A 6,000-nucleotide genomic window follows, 5' to 3' on the forward strand; every position below is an offset into this window, starting at 1 on the left:
AAGCTCTCACCAGGTGCTATGGTTCAAAGTCAAAATGAATACATATTCAGGCTTCCAAGATGGAGTTGAAATCCTCCATGTTCCTTCAGATGTAGCTGCTATCTCCTTGCCTTGATGTTGATCATTGTTTGCCATTGTCTTAAGTTGCCTGATTGAAACAATCTTTAGAAGTCTTACAAGAGAATGAGCTTTCAAGATAATACCACTCTTGTACTCCTGCCAAAGATAGTGTCATACAGGTCCATGTGCTATTCATGGCATGTTGAGATGCAAACTTGTTGCTGCTACTGCTCTCCAGATTGTTATTAATCTCCAGGTATGTGATGGTCCTTAGCTAGTCTGATCCTCATGTATGGTATATGTGACTTTTCTGTATTTAGGATTTTCCTTGCTTTCACAGGAAGTGAATTAAAACTCTGAAAATGATGATCACCTGCAAAATCGAAAGCATAGTTAGTTAAAAAATCAGCCAGTCCATTTCCTTCTCTCAGAACATGCTCCACCCTCACTTCCTTATCCCTCCTCAACCTTGAGATATCATTTATGATCATTGATATACTCCATGGAGTCTCCCACTGACCAGTTAAGATCATTTTCATAGTCATTGAATTTGTTTCCAACACCACTGGTAACAGACTGTGTGTAACACAGTACTTAAGACCCTCATGTAGTGCCCTTGCTTCTGCTATCAAATTTGAACCATCTGGTATCCTTCTTGTTGCTGCATACTGGAGATCACCTACTGCATTTCTAATACAAAAGGCCACAGAACTTGGTCCAGGATTTCCCCTAGAAGCTCCATCAGAATTACATTTATACCATCCTGGTTTAGGAAAATCCCATTTCACTATCTTGCTTACAATTCTTGGCATGTATGCTTCAAAAATTTGTAGAATTTGAGGTATGCATCTTGGTAAGTTGTGCTGCCATGGAAACCTCATTCTACACAATTGATATATGGTCATGTTTATCTCATAAATCACTTTGTTGATGGACATCCTCCCTCCATGTAGAACTGTATTCCTCCACTTCCATATCTGCCACATAGTGACCATTGGAATAGCTTTAAAGATGGTTCTGATCTTTGAAGGACAATCTGTATTCCACCAGACTTGAAGGAGTTGCCTGACTTGTTGAAACTGTGTTGTGATGCCAGCAACAGTTTTAACATAAGTCCACACTTTTGTAGCAACATTTCCTGTAACAAACAAATGATCCACAGTTTCATATTGCCTATGATCACAGCAATAACAGGTTGCCTCAGTATCTATCCCAATCCTTCTTACTACCTCTCCAACTGGTATTTTGTACTTCCACAACCTCCAGAAAAAGAAGGATATCTTAAAAGGTACCCCTGCTATCCACATATTCTTAAAGACATCTGATTTGACTGCTTTGCTCCTCAGTAATTCCCATGCAGTGCCTACAGTAAATTTGCCTGATGCTGTCATCATCCATCTTGGAATATCCCATTCTTATTTTGGTTCATGAAAGTGCAATTCTTCTAATATATGATCCACAATATCCATAGGAAACAAATGCTGCAATTTTCCTATATTCCAACCAACTTGCATCATGAGTTCTTTTACATCTTGAACACCCTCATCTATTACAAAATCATCTGGCATGATGTGATATAGAGCCCCTAGTTTTGTCCAGTTGTCAAACTAGACATTTGCAGTTCCACTCCTTGGTTCCCACCATATTTCTTGCTCTATATTATCTCTAGCCTCTATCATAGCCTTCCATACTTGAGAACCTCCCTTCCACTGCACAGTCTGAGGACTGTGCCTTTTGCAGTATTTGATCCACATGTAGTTTGCCCATAGAGTATTTGTTGTCCTGAATTTCCACCAAAGTTTTGCACATAAGGCTTTAGACACATCAAACAAAGATCTAAAGCCTACTCCTCCTTCTTCTTTTGGCTTACACAGATTTAGCCAAGATGACCAGTGTCTTCTTCTGCCTTCCTCACTATTATTCTAGAAGAATCTTGAAAATATTTTGTGTATATCATTGATAACACATTTTGGAGGTTTGATGGCTGACAACAGATGTATTGGCATACTCATTAATACATTATTGATCAGAACAGTTTTTCCTCCAAATGATAGCAACCTTCCTTTCCAAGTCTGCAGCCCATTCTTGACTTTCTTGACCAGATCATTATAATCAGCCTTCCTCTTCCTTGAATGTGTGACAGGACAACCCAAGTATGTAAAAGGGAAAGTACCTCTTTTAAAACCAATAATAGCCTCCACCTGTTGTATCAGCCCATTAGGTACCCTACTGTGTACATGAAATGAGCTCTTGTCTTTATTTATAAGTTAGCCTGATACCTGCTCATATGCTTGTAGTACCTCCATAATTAACTCTAAAGATCTAGCATTAGCAGATGAAAAAATTATTGTGTCATCTGCATATGCCAGATGATTCAGATTTGCACTCCATTTGGGCATTCCATAACTTCTAAATTCATTATTCTCAAATAAAGAATTCAATGCTCTAGATAAAACTTCAGCAGATAATATGAACAAGGCAGGAGAGAGAGGATCTCCTTATTTAACACCCCTGGTGGAATGAAAGAAACCATGTGCTTGACCATTAAGGAGTATAGAGTACCAGTTATTTGCTATCAGCGTCCAAACCATGTCTATGAAAATTTCTGCAAATCCCATCTTCCTTAAAACTCTGATCAAATAACTCCATGATACTCTATCATATGCTTTAGCCATGTCAAGCTTAAGTACCACATTAGCTGGTTTTCATCTTAGTCTAATGTCAGTCACAACTTCTTGAGTTAGAAGGACATTTTCAATAATACATCTACCTTTAACAAATCCAGAATGGTTAGGAGATATCAGAGAAGGTAGAATGCCTTCTAGCTTATCCTGAACAACTCTAGAAATCACCTTGTTGATGAAATTGCTGAGACTGATTGGTCTCATATCAGCAAAAGTCTCAATGTTGTTCTTCTTTGGTAACAATACTAGGTTGGTATGTGTGACTGACTTAGGAAGAGTTTGGCCATCAAAAAATGCTTTCACAAGATTGTATACATCAGCACCAACAATGTCCCAACACACCTGATAAAATATTCCAATCATACCATTTGGACCACCAGCACTATCTGCAGATAATTCAAATATAGCCTTCTTCACCTCCTCTAAAGTTGGCATGCTTACCAGCTGATTATTAGTATATTGATCCACCATACAAGGAACATGTTGTAGAAGTTGAAAATCTAAAGGATCAACCTCTTGAGAAAACTGTTGTTGATAAAATCTACAAGCTTCTTCTGCCAAAAGTGACTCCCCTTCTATCCATACTCCTTGCTGATTCTGAATTCTTCTGATCTGCAATCTCTTTCTCCTACCATTCACAATACTATGAAAGTACCTTGTATTCCTGTCACCCTCAGCAAAACTAGTCATATGTGACTTTTGTCTCCAAAATTCTTCCTCATAATGAACATACTTTTTCAATGCTGCTTGTGCTTGTTGCAGCACCATCCTATTCATAGGAGTAGGATCCTCTTCAAAACATTGCTCTTTAATTCTCACCACCTCTTCACTTACTGTTAGTTGCTTGAAAATATCACCAAAAGTTGCCTTACTCCAAGCAGTTAAAGCAGATTTCACATTTTTCAACTTCAGCTTGAATCTGATAAAATCATCCCCTTCAAAATCTGTGATCCATGCCTGATTAACCACCTCCAAAAAGGATTCATGTTCTGTCCAGAATTTTAGAAATCTGAAAGGCTTCCTTATGTGATGTGAAGATTCACCACAAGTAAGTAGTAAAGGAGCATGGTCTGAGCCAGTTCTGGATAAATGTTGCACCTCCATATGTGCAAACCAATCTTGTAATTTAGAGTTTGCAATCATTCTATCCAATCTCTTGAAAATACAGTCACTACCTGCCCTCCTATTCCACCAAGTAAACAGACTCCCCTTATAATTTATATCACATAACTCACATGAATTAATACAAAATGCAAAATCCTCATATTCATCTGGGAATACAGGTAAACCACCAATCTTCTCATCTTAATTCATAATGACATTAAAATCACCACCTACCAACCAAGGCAATTCCATTTGATCAGCCAAACTAAACAGACTTCTTTCCAGATGATCACACTTTGCATAGACCATGGTTACCATAAGTGACTTATCCCATTCTTGGAAAAACAGTTTTATAGTAATCTGTTGTTCTAGATCCTGCAGTATCTCCACATCCACATTATCATTTACAAAGAACCATATTTTACCATTGCAGTTGTAATGGGCATATGTCATGCCTAATCTCCTTCTAAATCCCTGAATATGCCTATAGTGTTGAAAAGGCTCCATTAAAGCTATAATAGAGAATTTGTGATGTCTGTGCAACATTTGGACTCTGTGAAAAGCTTGTTGTGTGTTCACAGATCTGATATTCCAAAATAGTGTCTTCATCATTATTTAAAAATAGGCTTACAACCTCTCCTTGGTACCACTCTTATAGGAATAGCATCTGTGTTTACTTGTTTCTTTCCTTTCTTAGAGCTTTTCTGCCTAGATATTGGTGAGATGCCAGCTTCTTTGACCACATTATTAAAAACCTGATCCACTGAAACCTCTTCCTCACTTTCATTGAATTTGTTCTTGCCCTCATCATATTTCTCCTCAGCTCCCACATTAATATTATGAGAGATCACATCATGCAGTTCCTTCAAAGGAGATTGTTTTCTCTGATTAATCAACGGCTGGACATTGTCCATTTCCACTTGTGCCACTGCCAAATCCTTGATCACTTCCTTCTCTGGAGGAAATGAACCAATGCCATTGTCATTAATTGAGATGCTCAGATCTCCCTCCTTCATTGTATTATTAGGAGAGAAATCACATTCCTGGACCTGATCCAATGGTGGAAGACTTGATGTCTGACCTGTGTGATTATCTGCAACCTCCAAATCCCCTTTTGCATTTTCCACACTATCAGCCTCATTCTGTATTTCTACCCCACCTGTTTCTATACCATGCAAATCATTAAAGCTTTCCATCTGTTCATATGTTTCATCACCATCTGGAACCTTTTCTATCTGCTCCATAATAAATCCTGAGGCATGTCCATATTTAGAAAGGCATGTAATTTCACATGCATTTGCAAGATCATTCTCCTCATCAGCACTGACACCCTCATTAATCATGTGTCCTACACTTACCCTTGTGTCATCTAAATCCTTGTCAGGATCATTTGCTTCAACAATAGTTACATTCTCATGAATATTGTACCCCACACTTGCAGTTGTGCCCTCTAAACTCTTGTGAGGATCAGCTTCCTCAACAGCAATCAGACCTTCTTCAACCATATCTCCCCCACTTTCATGCACATCTTTTGTTGTCTGACCTATTTTTTCACCATTTGAGTCCATTTTCTTTTCAGAATTTTTGTTGGGATCGTCTCTATCATTGACTGCCACACTTGATAGCAAATTTTGAGCATTCTCCTCCATTCCTTTCTTATCAGCAGACCTAACCTTTTCTACCTCCTTGACCTTGTCATCTGCTCCCTTCTCCTCAACATTGTTATCGACTTCTCCTTTTATGATTTTTTCTAACACATCAAAATCATTATGTGTAGAAACTGCAATGAAACTCTTGTTCCCGGTCTCAGCAGGAATCTTAATTTTGTTTTTTCCTTTGTCATTTATTCCAGGATAAGTAACAACCTTCCCGCTTGATAGAACTTTAGGCACATATGTTTGAACATGATATCTCCATCCCTGTTGTCTTCTGCTTTTTCCTACTGTAGATGTTGTAGCCATGTTTACTACATCCCCCTTCTCATGCTCCTTCTCCTCTTTCTTTGCATCCTCTTTTGTGTTTGCCACTAGTTCAGGATGCAGTACTCGACAGTCCTCATTTGCATGACCTTGCAACATGCATTCTGTGCAATACTTTGGCAAGTAATCATACTGTATGCGCACCTTTTCCACCCTTATCTCCTTAGTCTTCT

The sequence above is a fragment of the Lycium barbarum genome, chromosome 2 (assembly GCF_019175385.1).
Source record: "Lycium barbarum isolate Lr01 chromosome 2, ASM1917538v2, whole genome shotgun sequence".
Lineage (NCBI taxonomy): Eukaryota > Viridiplantae > Streptophyta > Magnoliopsida > Solanales > Solanaceae > Lycium > Lycium barbarum.